Source organism: Choloepus didactylus, chromosome 6, assembly GCF_015220235.1.
Source record: "Choloepus didactylus isolate mChoDid1 chromosome 6, mChoDid1.pri, whole genome shotgun sequence".
NCBI classification, from domain to species: Eukaryota; Metazoa; Chordata; class Mammalia; order Pilosa; family Megalonychidae; genus Choloepus; species Choloepus didactylus.
The window spans coordinates 13,011,456-13,027,662 of NC_051312.1; positions in this window are offsets into that span (position 1 = coordinate 13,011,456).

Below are 16,207 nucleotides of genomic sequence, written 5' to 3' on the forward strand. Positions count from 1 at the left end.
TTTGAAATGTAACCCAGGAACAAAGGAACAGCAAATGCCAACCACATGCCTTCACAGCTAACAGAGGTTTTCCAGAAGTCATCAGCCATCCTTTAGTGAAGGTATCCTTTTGTTGATGCTTTAGTTCAGGCACTCTTATGACTGTAGAACTGTAAATTTGTAACTTAATAAACCCCCTTTATAAAGCCAATCCATTTCTGGTATTTTGCATAATGGCACATTAGCAAACCAGAACAGCCACCATGTGCATTGCCATGAGATAGAAAAGCCAAAGATCCGAGGATCACCGGCATCCAGCCACAGAATGTCACAGTCCTCAGGGAGAAAGCATCACCTTGCTGACACTTCAATTTTGGAGTACCCTCAAAATGGTGAGCCAATAAGTTCCCAGTGTTTAGGCCAATCCACTCTATGGTATTGGTTTTACCAGCTGCTAACCACAATATTCACCATTAAGTATGTTAGCTGGATATATTTTAAGAAGTCATTTATCAAATTGAGGAAAATCTTTCCAGTTCCTTGATTGGTTAACATTTACTATGAGTTAGGTTTAAATTGTCAACCCCATTTTCTGCATCTACTGATTTAAACATATACTTTTCCTCCTGTAGTCTATTTATTTATACAGTAAAATACATTAATTAATATGCAAATGCTAAGTCTACCTTGCATTCCTGGGGTAAATCGAAGTTGGTCAGGATGTATTGCCCTTTCTATATATGTTGTTAGATTTGATTTGCTAAAACTTTAAGAATTTTTTTGTTGATGGTGGGGGGATAAAACCTAATGTCATGGTTTTGAGATCAAGACAATGCTCGCCTCACAGACCAAGTTGGGACGTGTTCGTTCCTCTTTTATTTTCTGGAAGAGGTTGTACCTAATTTGTATTATCTCTTCCTTAAATATTTGGTACAATTTGCCACCAAATTGACTGGGCCTAGAGTTTTTTCTCTGTGTGTGAGATTTTTGTCTACAAGTTCAATTTATTCCAGAGATATAAGTTGACTTAGGTTTTCTATTTCTTCTGGAGTAGATTGAAATAATATCTAACATCACTTAAATTGTCAAATTTATTGCCATTAAGCTGCTGCTAATATTCTCTTTTTATTGTCTTAAAATCTGTAGAATCTATAGTGATGTCACTTCTTCCATTTTTTATATAAGTCATTTGTCTTCTCTCTTTCCCCTGACTGCTCTGAATATAGAAGTTTATGAATTTTATTGGTCACAAAGAGCCAGCTTTTTATCTCATCAGTTTTCTCTATTATTTTTCTCTTTTCTAGTCTATTGATTTCTGGTCATACCTTTTGTTATTTCCCTTCTGCTTACACTAAGTTTAATTTGCACTTCTTTTCCAGTTTCTTAAAGTGGGAGCTGATATCACTGATTTGAGAGATTTCTTTTTTTTTTTTTCTAATATAGATATTTAATGTTATAAATTTCTCTCTAAATACTCCCTTAGTTGTATTACAGGATGCAAGGGCAACATACAAAAAGCTAAATTGGACTTCTGTATCCCCCAGTGAGCCAGTATAATCCAAAATCTGAAAAACGATACCAATTATAAAATCTCCCCTGATGATGCGACACTGGTTGCTAAGGTGATGAAATCAGACTCCAGTTACCATGGGGTTCAAATGAGACATTCACAAAAGCAAGTTGTGTTTTCAGAATGCTGACCCCCCATGGGATTCCTGACCCTTCCTGATAGGGAGTGAAAGTTTGCAGACCCCCAGCTCTGAAGTACCGCTGCCATGCTGGACCATGCTCAACTCCCAGCAGACTTGGCACCCAGACTACACTGTCACACTCATGCACAGTCTTGTTTAAATGCTGAGGCCTGTCAACTCTGGGATCAAATCCTGTATAAGCGGTCCTACACCTGTCCTCAGGGTCTTGCCTGCCTTTCCTCAGTTGGATGGAAACCATCAGGGACTCTAGCTCTTAGCACTTTTCCTGAACCCCACTGTTAGCATCATTCCCAGGTTGCTCAGCAGAGCCCATGACTCAATTTCCCTGCTGACTGGGATTCAGAGACGGGGTCTGCTGTCTGAGCCAGAGCAGCCAGCACAGTGCCTGGACAGGGCTGGCTGCAATTTGTATGTTTGGTTGGGAACAAGGAAGCCAACATGGGAGGTCTGGTCCTTAGCTGAGCCTGCTGCTGCAGGATGCCCCACACTTCCCAGGCACAGCCCCAGGCCTGGTAGAGGCTTCTCAGTTTATGTACTCACATGGCCAGCCCTTGACACAGCAGCCTCCTGACACCCAGAGGACACAGGCCACTCCTTCCAGGTCCTCAAGTGACCAGTGAAGACAGGCCTTACCACTGGCCCAAGCAGGGATGGGCTTCTGGGGATGGGCCTTGTCATCAATGGAGTTATCACTATTCAGGTCCATCCTGTAGTTATCCAGGTTCATCTTGGGGGGCCCATTGGGTACTTGCAGGGTCATTTGATAAGAGGTACAAGTGAGAGACTGGAAGAGATGGCATGGCCATGAGTGCACCATCCCCTGCAATTCTGGGGATCAGGGCTGGGACCAGGAAGGCACTGGGGCTCTAGTCACTACCAGCTTCGGTGGAGAAATAAAGCAGTTCAGGGGCCAGTGTCTAATTTTAAAAAGTTAGCCCACACACTCTATGCTGCTTCATCCTTTTGCATGTTCACTATGGAGTGACATCCTGTTGGGTCAGTGCATCTAGGCTCACCTTTTCCCTTTGACAGCTCCAGGACACTGCACTGGATGCTCCATGACTCATAACCTAACCGTGCATCATGGAGGAACTTTTACTTAATTTCCATGTTTTCAACATTTTACTCCATGCTACAGTGAAAAATCCTTCCTCATATTGCATTTTGCTGGTAACAGCTGGAGCTAGCCAAAGTGTCTATTGATACAGCCTGGCTAAAGAAATTCTCATACATCCAAACTAAGAAATACTATATAGCCATCAAAAACAAGAGATTCCAAGATTTTTAAAAAGACAAATTACAGAGGATCTAAGATGGGTTATGGAGAGGCTAGGCTCACTTCTTTCCCAGAAAAACAAACAAGGGTCAGGCAGAAACTCTCTGAAACAATTAATCTGGGGCTCTGCAGATTGGGACATGTGCTGAGCATCATCCAGGAGAATGCAGGAGGAAGACACAGAGAAGCTGTGGTGAGAGATTGTGCATAAACCCCTGCCCATCCCCAGCTTCTGGTACCATTCTCCACTCTCAGGGCAGAAAGTGTCCAATTCTCTGGTCCCCAGCAGGTGGGCAGCTCCAAATTGGAAAGTCAGTGGAGGTTCACCCTCACAAGAACAGGATGGAACAAGTTTTGAGCCAGTGAAATTGGACTGCTGGGCAGGTGATTTCAACCTGCCACCCCAGGCATGGCTTTGCCATTCTCTGGAGTCTGCAGGGAACTTTTCAGCCTTATGCAAGCTGAAGGGAATAGGTTGCAGAAGTCCACCATCTGCTGGCAGACACAGAGAGTGAACCTCCAGGAAGACACTTGTACTGGTTTGAAACTGTTATGTACCCCAGAAAATGCCATGTTCTTTTAATCCATTCTTGTGTGTGCATGCCTGCTGTGGGTGGCACCTTTTGATTAGGTTGTTTCCATGGAGATGTGACCCACCCAATTCAAGATGGGTATTAATCCTTTACTGGAGTCCTTTAAGAGAGCTCATGGAGAGAGAAAGGTTAGAAAGAAAACATGCTGGGAGAAGCAACAGGGGCCCACAGAAACTGAGAGGGCCATTTTGAAACCAGGGTCCCAGAGAGAAGGACCAGGAGCCATTGCCATGTGCTTTCCCACATGACACAGGAACCATGGATGCCAGCATCCTTTCCCCACAGAAAGTATCTTCCTCTTGATGCCCTACTTTGGACATCTCCATGGTCTTGAACTGTAGATTGTAAACTAATAAATTCCCATTGAAAAAGCCAAGCCATTTCTAGTCCCTTGCATTCTGGCTACTTTGGCAAACTGCAACAATTTTGGGTGAAGGGGACCAGATGCTGGGCAGGCCAGGAAAGTGCAACCTTGAGTAGCAGAGTTAAAGGCTTTTTTCCATCTTTACATTATCCTCTTCCAAAAGCCCTTTGGAACTGGTATGCATCCCCTTCATGGATCCCTGGCCCAACTCTACTGGGGTAATAATGATGAACCAAATATCAAAGAAGAGCATTAACACAAACCCAATCAACAATGGAAGCATTCATGAGAGCCTCACTTTTCCATAAAATGGAGACTTCTCCTCCAGGGTCATCAGGAGAATATCATGAGATAATCCATGTTCCCTCCTCAGCACCATGTTGGTGCAAATGTTCTGCTCTGCTGGCTGGGTCCAACCAGCAGAGCCAACACTGGCTCCAAACTTGGAACATGATGGGGCAGTGGCTGCTCACAGTCTTGCTAGTTTGTGGCTGTGAACAGGTCATCTGACTTCTCTGAACCCATCTCCTCTGGTACACAGGTCCTTGGTGAGGCTTCAATCAAGGTGCAAGCACGTGGTGTGGGACCCAACCCACAGTTGCTGGTCCTCTGACCACCACCTTCACCACCGAGTCTCTGGCATCCTGGCACACAATCAGTTCTAAAATCACCCTCACTGTCCTTGCCCCAGACAACTGGGGCAAGTCAGCCAATGATGCCCACCCTGACCTAGGCCCATGTCTCTGTTGATCAATTCAATGAAGCACCAGGAAGATCCTGAGGCACTCCAGTCTGCTGGCCATGACTCCCCATCTCTCCATGGGGATTATGGCCACTCACAAAGATGGACACACAAAAAAGTCTTGCCCAACCCTCTCAGCCTGGGTATTACCAGGAGAGGTGGAGGCAGGGTAGAGGACAAAGTTGGGCTGGGTTTGCATATGCCTACATCTGTCTCCAGAGGTGGGCTCAGTGTCCCATGTCCACATGCATGTGTGTCTGTTTACACTGACATCTCTCCTGGCCAACTGTGCCTGCATCTCACTTTCCTTTGCACCCCCTGGACCCACCACAGCCAGCCACAGGGTAGGCCAAGGATAACACCTGAAGAACTAGATGTGGAGTTCTTATCTACTGCTCAGAAAACTGGGAGACCTCAGGATCAGCTGGTCCATGGTTCTTGATGAGGGCATCTGGAAATGCTGGGCAGGGGGTGGCATACTGACTTGTTATCATCACCAAGGGAGGTAGGTACATTCAGTGGGCAGGGACAAAGATGCTAAACATCCTGCAATTTACTAAAAAGCATCACCAAGGTCACCCTTGCCCCAAAAGACAAGGGTGCTCCTACTGGAAAACACTGGATGGTCCCACCACCTTCCCTGTGTCAACTGATGGAAAAAGGAAACAAAGGGATCAGAGCACCCAGTTCAATGCAGAATCAAGACAAAATCCTGAGCAAATCCCCCATCTCCTGACCTCTTAAATCTCCTGTATCCAACAGTCCTGGTATTCAGGTTGTTGTCTGCTACTGGTACCTGGATTTGGAGCCTAAGGAAAAGCCTGCCCTTCATTTCAAGCCCCCAAGTGGAGGTGGGAGCTGCCTCTGGATGGCTGCTATGCCTCCTTCATCTACATACATGCACAGGTATGCAGGACAGAGGGCTGGTGAGAAGATGCAGGACTCCTTGGCCACCAAGGGCTGGATCACCTGTCTGGCCCACAGGGGCCTCCCCCACTTCTCAGCCTGGAGCCCCTTGATCTCTCTCTTCTGCTCAAGCTCCTTCTTCTGCTCCTGCACACTCTTCCACTCCTGTTCTGCCCACTGCTGCTCCTGCTCTGCTGCTTCACCAGCCTCTTGCCCTTAGTCATTTTGTAGCTGCTCCTGCTCCTCCTCCTTTTCTTCTGCTGTCACTCTTCCTCTTCCTGAGATTGGAACAGAGGGCAGGATCAGGGCCCTCTGGGCAGGCCTGGGGCAGGGATGGAGGGAGGGACAGGCCAGGTGCTGCTCCCACAGGGTGCCAGGCTCCCTCTCATCAGCCACCATCACAGGGAAAGCAGGGGTGGGTTATGGGACATGTGGCAAGCCCGGCTCCACTGGAATCCCCACAACCAGCCTGAAAAGGTATCTTAGAACAGCTTCCTTTGCTGCAGCAGCAGATTTCATGCTTAGGAGTAGAGACACTGAAGCCAGACTCACTGGTTGTGTGACCATGGGCAAGTCACTTAACCTCTCTTGCCTCAGTGTCTTCATCTATAAACTGGGGACACGAGCAATACCTACACCTTATGGAGTTGGCGGGGTTTATACAGACAACACACCTAGAACAATCCATTTTTGCCAGTAGCATCATAACCCCTAATGACAGATTTGCATTTCTGAGTCACAAACCTTGGAGTTCCAAGCTCCTAGGAAGAGCTAGGCCCCTGCTTGTACAGATGTAGCACTCTGGGTGTGGAAGACAATGCTGACCACATGCCACGCACTGATTTTATCACTTCACATACATTAATGCTCTAATCCTCACGACAATCCCATCAAGAAGATACCACTGTAAAATGAAGTAGCTGAAGCACAGAGTGGTCAAGTAATCCAACAAAGATCACAGAGCTAATAAATGGCAGAATTGAGATTTGCATTCAGAAAAGTCTGCCTCCAGTCCATGCACTTTACCCCCAAACTTCCACCACTACAGAGAACAGGAAGGAGGTCATTGTCAACAACCTAGAGGCATTTGCTGAACGTCTTTCTGGGAAAGGTGACCCAAAAGAGCCCATGTTGCTGCCAGGTGGGTCCTGACAGTGCTGAAGCAGAGCCTGAACCTCTCCACCACTTATCAACACCCCTCTGCCCACCTGCACTCATACCTTCTGCAGCCACCTGAGTCTCTGAGCCTCCTCCTGTCTCCTGTGTGCCTCCATCTCCTCCATCTTCTTGGCAGCTGCCTTTTTCTTTGCCTTCTCTTTGGCCAACTGCTCCTCCTTGGCCTGCAGAGTCCCCAACATGTTCCCACTGGAGCAGCCCTGTTGCATGACCCTGCAGAGCATGGCAGTCACCCCCAGCCAAAGGGGGAGGGGCCCAGCAGCTTTCCTGTCCAGAAATGTCAAGCCACCCAGTGGCAAAGAGCTGCTGGGAGGACCCAAGGCCTAGAACTCCCACCCTCAGCTTGGCTCAGCAAAGACTCCAGGGCCTATGGGGCAGGAGAGGTGTGGGATATCAACCCCCTAACTTCCCTAGGGGTCCAGCCCTAACCCTCAGGCCACAAAGTCTGAACTTCTTTGGGCCCACCAGGTAGTCACCCAAAGCTTGGCTTCTTGACAACCTGAGGCTCATGCCTTCTCAGTCTTTTCATCAATCTGAGGAAACTTCTGCTTAATTTGCTTCTTCTCCTCCTTCATCTGCTCCACCCACTCCTGGACCTGTAGAACTTTGAGTAAACTCTCTTCCCAATTCCTGTGGGGCACAAGGAAGTCATGGGTAGCTAGCTGAGGCCAGAGCAGGACACCGGTCAGGTTGGGCATGGGAGTCAGGCCACTTACAGCTTCAACTCCTCCTGCTTCTACCACTTGTCCTCCTCCACCTTCTGCCTGCAGATCTGCTCAGCCTCTTCCTTCCACTGCAGGTACTCCAGACACTGCAGCTCCTTCTCCTGGGGAGGGTGGGATGTGATGGAGAACAGCAGCAGTGGGCTGGGAACACAGCTGGCCCAGGAACACCCCCACTCCAGTCACCCAGCAGTCCCCCAGGCCCTCAGCCACATGTGCAGCAACACCAGACCACCTCTTCAAAGCAGCAAAGTCACTGCCCAAACACATCCCCATTCCACCCAGCCCAAGGATGGTGGCTTCCATCTTTACTCCTGGGAAGACCCAAAGGCCTCCCAAGGGCCTGCACAAATGCCCTTGACTGAGCCCTGACAAGCCATGGGCAGCACAAAAACCAGGGTTCAAATTCGGTGCATGCTCTGATTATAATATGTAAAAAATGCATTTGAAAAGAGAATGAAGAACAACTGTGGACAGAAAGGTGGCTTTGAAAGTGTAGCTAACATTCTATTAAAGGGAGTGGTGTGTACACAAGTGTTAATTTATTATGGTTATTCCTGATTTACAACTTATATACTATGTGTTACATGTCTGAATGTGTGTGAATGTATATACACATGTTCTTTTGTCGATATCAACTATTTCACATTGACTGAAAAGCAAACAAAAAGGAATGAAAGAAAACATCACCAAGTGCTACCACAAGTAGATATTCATTGGTGAGATGAATTAGCAATGGTATTTTTTTTAATTTTCCAAACTTCCGGTGATACTACTGTATTATGTTAGTAATTTTTAAAATAACTTTTAAAGTACTAGCTGGTTGGTCAACAGATCGATGTTGGGATCCCTCCTCCTCAGCCAGCCCCAGGAGTCCCAAGCAGGCATTCCATATCCATCCTGCCAAAGAAGAGACTGGTGCTTTCCACATAAAGGGTCAGGAGATGCAGGTGGAGGCAGGGACCCAAATGGAGGCCCACACCCACCACCTTAACCTGGCTCCCACCAGACCACACCCTGGGCTCAGCCACCCATTGTCCCTACTCTCTCTGCACTGGTTACTGCCTGTTCCTCCTTGGCCTCTGACCCTGCCTAGAGGAGCACTACTACCTAGAAATCTGACCCTCAGGTAGTACGATCCTGTGGAAGATGGAGAGAAGGTGTTCCAGTTAGGGGTAAGATGGCTGAATCACACTCTACCCTGTCACTCCTACTGAATAGGGCTACAAAACATGAATAGAATGCATGGAGCAGATATTTTGGGGCTCTGAAAGTAAATAACAGCAGGCAGATTGGGGAAGACCAGTATTTGAAGCACCACCAAACTGCAAGTGAGTTTACCCATTTTTCCTCCAGCCTACACTCGATGCAGCCTGGAACCCAGAAGGGATCACCAAGGTGCAGATAGAACTTCTGAAACAGCCCTCTTGTCCTGGTTCAAAGAGCAGAATGGGAACTTCATGTGCTCTGAGAACAAGAAATCCTATTTGGGTTTTTTCTCTTTTCTCATTTGTCTCATGCCCCAGCCCACAAGCAATCCAATGGCAATGGTGTCAGCAGCACTTACAAGAACCCACAAGAGTCAAAACTCTGAGGGAGGAGAACCTTCCTTTCTAATATATGGAGATGTGATCCCCAAAGATTTGGATAATACTGTGTTGCTTATTTCTTTCTCTGTCCAGCCCACCAGGTGGCCCTAGACACCGTTGTAAAAGTAGGCAGCCAAGCAGGGTAACTGACCCAACTTCTTGGCAGAAGGACAGAAAAGGCAAGCCCCAAAGAACTGGAAAGCACTGGAGAGATGAGGAGAATGTGGATGTGAGGTTGATTATGAACTCCTAGGCTCACCCCCAAATGCAGAGATATGACCCCAATTATCAGACCAAAGACTTGGACAACTAAATTAACAGACTGCATTCCAGGACCCAGACTGTCATTGACTGGCACACAGCAGGCACAGATCCAAATACCACTGCAAAGGCTCTGAAATCTCACCAAGATTGGAACCACACCCTGCAGCTTAGGTGGGTTGGTGGGAACTTGTAGCCTGAACCTAACCAGGTTGATTGCTTGCTAAATCAAAAATACCCATAAGATTGAAACAGGACCAAGAGACTCATAATGTAATATGCAAATATTCAGATGTAAGTACTCAGTATACCAAGATCCAGGAAAATCTCAACTGTTGCATGGCAAGAAGCAAGCAGATGCCAATGCCAAGAAGACACAGCTGTACAGCTTGTTTAATATAAAGTTTTTTTTTTTTAAGACAGAGAAATGGAGGAAAACAGACATTCACAAGCCATAATAGCCTATGGGGGTGGAGGAAGGGCCCAAGAAGGCAACTGGCCTCTGGGAAGCCCCCATGTGAACAGGAGTGGGTGGCCTCCTGCAGGACCCTAGCTCTCCAACTGCCAAGGTGCCCAAGACCTAGGGAAGAAAAGCAGCTCGGAGCTGGGAACAGGGCAGTGAGGATGGGGATGACTGGCATGACTCCATCCCACTTTTCACCAACAAGCTTCATCCATCTGTTCTCCCATGAAGAGAGCACATTGAAAGCAAAGGATGTGTGGGAACCTAATGCTCCCACAACCTTCTCTTCCAAGAGAGGACTCTAACTCCTGCTTTCACCAGGGCTCAGCAATACAGGATTCAACAGTGTGCTTTGCATGAAAATGCTAGTAGACAGGAAGAGAGACCTCAGAAAGGGAAGGAACAAGAACCTCTACCAGCCCCAAAGTCTCCTTATACAACTTTCTATTCATATAGTCTGACAGACAGCTGGCAAAGAAGAAATGTGGTTTGCAGAGTCCCAGCATCAAGTGTGGAAGGAAGAAGAATTAGAACAGAGATCTTAATTTAATAACTGATATGCAAACACATGCCTGACTGGGTTTTGCTGTAAGGTCCAAAATCCTCCTTTTCTCAGGTGCCAACTTAACTTGATCCTCTTTTTGCTTCTTTCTATGGAAGAGAAAATTTCCATATGAGAGAGGTCAACAGAAGCCCCATGGTACAGTGGGATGGGCTTTTTCCTGGAACCAAGGGACCCATGTTTTAGTCATCATCCAACTCTATGGCTCTCAGCAAGACATTTAATCTCAAGAGCACAGTCTTTTCCTTTAAATGAAGGAATTTCTAAAAAGATCAGCTCTGATAAAGGAGATGATTCTAATTTTCAAAAGTTCCACTTTATCCAATATGCTCAGGTCCTTTTTCAGGCCATGTACCAAAAAACCTTGATAACCAAGAACTTGACAGTGTTGGGAGGCAAGTTCTTACACCTGCCAAGCTTGAGGGGATGATCCAGGCCTGGGTCCATATCTTAATTGTGCCAATTCCTTGCTCTTTGATGTTGGACAAGTTATTTGCCCACATGACACTTACTTATCATGAGGCTCATGGAAGAAAATATAATAGAGGAAAGTTGCCAACATAGTTCCTGGCCACAGCAATTGAGAGTTCCTTTCTTTTGCAGTCTCTCCTCTTGCCATTCCTTCCCAAGTAGAGCTTTCCCGACAGTGAATCTCTTAATTTTAGCATCATATGCTGTCTAGAATCTAAGAATTTTCAAAATGATCAGGTCCTGGTTTCTTTTTGTTTGCAGTTCTTCCTTCAATTTCTTTCTCTCCTTTTGAATTTTACCATAAGCAACAAATGAAAACCAGGCATCACTTTTCAACACTTTGCTTGCACATCTCCTTAGGTATTTATCCAGGTTCAGCACTTGTAAATTCTGCTTCCCACCTAACCACAAGAGAGTTCTGTTAAGCTTTTGCTCCTGGGTAACAAGGACCCTGCCTCCAGCTTCCAACGACATGTATCTCACTTCCTTCTGGTCCCTCAACTCCAGTGCTCTGTAAGTGCAGATTTCTGTTGTCTGTTCAAGGCAATTTAGTCTTCATCTATCATGCTCTTCAAAATTATTCCAGCCTGTTCCAAAAGCCATTCCCACATTTTTTAGTATTTGTTATAGCAGCACTCCATTTTGAAAGACAAAATCTGTGAAACCCAATCTTTGAGTTCTGAATGCTGGTAATATGTTTCAGTTTGAGAATTTCAGTTTTTATCATTTTCCACTATATGCCCAAATTCTCAATCTTGACTTTCATCTCTTTAAATATATTAATCATAGTTACTTGAAAAAAAAATACCCTTTCTGATTACATTGCCCCAGTATCTGGGGCTCTTAGACATCTTCCCTATCATCTGTTATTTCATTTTGTCTTGTTTCCTTCTGTACCTTGTTGTATTTTATTGCGTTATCCATGATATTTCACATAAGGGGTGTAGAATTTATTTGAGGCCTAGGATGATGTCCCCTTCCTCTGTTGATATTCTCTCCTTCCATCTAGCTGGGGCATGTCAGGGTGTCTTGGAGCCACTACACTCTTTGCTCACCTGATTCCCATATACACTGAGTTGCCATCTCATGCAAGGGTCAGTCTTCTTCTGTTTCATTTTTATGCTTAGGTTCTTTTCCTGATTCAAACTAAGAGGATTAACATGGAACAAGCCTCTAGGCAAATCTTGTACTCTAGCTTCTATTGTCTTTTCAGCTTAAACACATTGGCCTCTTGCCCTTTCTGAAAGAACTAACCAATGCGCTCAGAAGAAAATCAGCCCCAAACGCAGATTCATCTGCCAAAGCCTATGTGCTTCCTAGATCTAAGTCCAAGAACTATTCTGGTCCCTGTACATTTTCTTCAGCTTTTTTGATTGTCTTGAGCATAGTTTTTGTCTCATTTACCTAGTCTGCAGTTAACAGGGCCTAATGCATCTGACATGTTTTCTTCTATGATTTTTTTCCTGCCTTTCTTCCTTCATTTGCATGGACTGAGATATATTTAATCACATTTTTCCTCTACCAATCTGAAAAACATACATGCCCTTGATATTTTCATGCATGTAGGAACAGTGTATGTGCATCAATAAAAATGATTTATATATTAAAGATGTTAAATTTTAACCTCACAGTAACCACAAAGATAATATATGAAAGATATATCAGAAGGAAATGACAGGTGAATCAAGGTGCAACAAAACAAAAATATGGAAGTAGGTATTAACAGATGAATGGATGGTCAAAAGACTTTGTAGCTATAAGACTTACAAAGACAAAATAGTAAAATGGTAAAAGAAAGCACAAGATTATCAGTAGTTAATTGAAATGGAAATAGATTAAATTCTCCAGTCAAAAGGCAGAGAGTGGCAGACTGGATAAAAATACATGACCCAAATATATGATGTTTACAAGGGACTCACCTTAAATTCAAAGACACAGGTAGGTTGACAGTAAAAGGATGGAGAAAACATACCATGCAAGCTGTAACCAAAAGAGAGTTGGGGTAGATATTCAAATATCAGACTAAAACAGTTAGTCCAAAACTGTTAAAAGGGGCAAAGAAAGCCACTATATACTGATAAAGGGGTCAATTCAACACAAAGGAATAAAAATTATAAATATATATACACCAAGTGGCAGAAACCCAAAAATATATAAAGCAATAAATAACATATTTGAAGGGAGAAGTAGGCAGTTCTACATTAATACTAGGGGATTTCAATACACCAATATCAATAATTGATATGATATATAAACAGCAGATCAATAGGAAATAGAAGACTAGAATGATGCTATGAAATAGCTAGAACTAACAGACACACATAGAACACTCCACCCAACAGTGGCAAGATAAACATTTGTCTTTAACGCCCATGGATTATTATCCAGATAGATGATATAATGGGTCACAAAACAATCCTCAATAAATTCAGAAAGATTGAAATACTTCCAATGTATCTTCTCTGACCACAATGGATTAAAACTAAATCAATGACAGAAAGAGAACTGGAAAATTCAAAAATATATGGAAAGTACACTATCTTAAACAATCAATGCATCATAGAAAAAAAATCCCAAGGGATATTATGAAATATCTTAAGGTGAATGAAAATGAAAACAATATACCAAAATTTATAGGATACAGCAAAGAGAGTGCTGAGAGGGAAATTCACAGCTCTAGATGCTTACTTTAAAAAACAAAGATCTCATATCAGAGACCTAATCTCAAACTGGAGGATCTAGGAAAAGAATGGTAACCTAAACCCAAGCAAGCAGAAGGAAGGATATAACAAAGATTAGATTGGAGGTAAATGAAATAGAGAATAAATATATAGAGGGAATCAACAAAAAAAGTTGTTTCTTTGTAAAGATCAATTATATTGACAAAACTTTAGTTCGACTGACAAAGAAAAAACTAGAAGGGACACAAAATTAAAATCAGAACTGAAATGGAGAATATTGTTTCTATACCCACAGAAATTAAAGTTTTTAAGAGGATACTATGAAAACCATATACTAAAAAACTTAGATAACCAGGATAAAATGGATAAATTCCTAGAAATGCACAAACCACCATCACTGATTCAAGAAGAAAAAGAAGATCTCAACAAACAAATAACTAGTAAAGAGTTTGGATCAATACTAAAAAATTTCTCAACAAAGGAAAGCTGAGGACCAATTGGCCTTGTAGAGAATTCTAACAAACATTGTAATGAGAATTAACACCAATTCTGCTCAAATACTTTCAGAAAATTAAAGAGGAAGAAACACTCCCTAGCTCATTCTATGAGGCTAATATCATGCTTATATCAAAGACAGAAAAAGATACTACAAGAAAAGAAAATTACAGATCAATATCTCTCATGTATATACTTTTAAAAAACTGCAATAAAATATTAGCAAACTGAATCCAACAGCATATTAAAAGAATTATACACCATGATCACGTGGGATTTGTCCCAGGTATGCAAGAAAATCACTTGATAAAATATGCCACATTAATAAAATGAATGGGGAAAAAAAACACATGATCATCTCAATTGATACAGGAAGGCATTTGACAAAATCCAGCACTCCTTGAGAAAAACCTTATGAAAATTAGGAATAGAAGGAAACTTCTTCAACATGATGAAGGGCATTGTTCTGGTTTGCTAATGCTTTTGTTTTGCAAAACACCAGAAATGGATTGGCTTTTATAAAGGGGGTTTATTTGATTACACAGTTACAGTCTTAAGGCCATAAAGTGTCCAAGGTAAGTTATCAACAACTGGGTACTTTCACTGGACCATGGCCATTGGTGCCAGGAAAACCTCTGTTAACTGAGAAGGCATGTGGCTGGTGTCTACTTGTTCCCAGGTTGCATTTCAAAATGGTATTCCCCAAAATGTTGCTTTTGGGGCATTTTGTCCTCTCTCAGCTGCAGCTCCTCTTCAAAGTGTCAGTTTCAAACAACCATCTTCAAAATGTGTCTCTTTTTCTCTCAGTTCCTTCTGTTTGTCAGCTGTTCTTTATATGGCTCCAGTGTTTTAATTCAGACTCAACCCGAATGGGTGGGGCAACACCTCCATGGAAATTATCCAATAAAAGTCATCACCAACATTGGGAGGGTCATATCTCCATGGAAACATTCAATCAAAAGGTCACAACCTAATCAAAAAGATTAATCAATCTGCCCTCAAAAGATTGCATCAAAGAACATGGCTTTTTCTGGGGGATGTAAAATATGCAAACTGGCAAAGATATAAATGAAAAATCCACAGCAAACATTACACTCAATGATGAAATACAGAAAGCTTTCCCTCTCAGATTTAGAACTAGACAAGGATGCCTATGGTCACCACTGTTATTCACATTGTTCTGTAAGTTCTAGACAGAATAATTGGGCAAGAAAACAGAATACAAGGGATCCTAATTGGAAAGAAAGAAGTAAAACTTTCCCTATTTGCAGATGTCAAGTTCCTATATTCAGAGAATCTTGAAAATCCACAACAAATGTCCTACAACAGATAAATGAATTCAACAAAGTAGAAGGATACAAGATCAATATGCAAAAATCAGTTGTGTTTCTAAACACATGTAATGAACAATCTGAAGAAGAAATCAAGAAAAATTCCATTCACAATAGCAATTTAAAAAATCAGATATATAGGAATAAATCTAAGTAAAATCCACAGGACTTGTACAGAGAAAACTAAAAAAAATGCTGAAAGAAATCCAAAAGACCTAAATAAATGGAAGGATATTCTTTGTCTATGGACTAAGTATAATGAAGTTCAATTCTACCCAAAGTGATTCATAGATTCAATGGAATTCCAATCAAAATTCCAACTGCCATTTTTGCAGAAATGGAAAAAACAATCATCAAATTTATGTGGAAAGTTAAAGGGGACAAAATAGCTAAAACCATCTTGAAAAAGAAGAGCTCAGTTGGAGGACTCACACTTCCTGATTTTAAATCTTTTAAAGCTAGAATAATTAAAACGTCATGGTAATGGCCCAAGGATAGATCTATAGACAAAAGGAATAAAATGGAGACTTCAGTAATAAACCTCATATTTGTAGCCAACTGATTTCTGACAAGGGTGCCAAGTCCACTCAATTGGGAAAGACTAGTCTTTTCAACAAATTGTTCTGTGAAAACTGGCTGTCCATAGGCAAAAGAATGAAGGTGGACCCCTACCTCACATCATATGTCAAAATCAACCCAAATTGATGGAAGACCTAAATATAAGAACAGAACTACAAAACTCAGAGAAGGCAACATAAGAAAGCATCTTCTGTAACTTGTTTAGGCTATGGTATCATAGAGTTTACACCTAAAGCATTAGCAGAAAAGAAAAAATAGATCAAAGGGATCTCATTGAAATGAAAAATGTTTGTGCATCCAGTTAA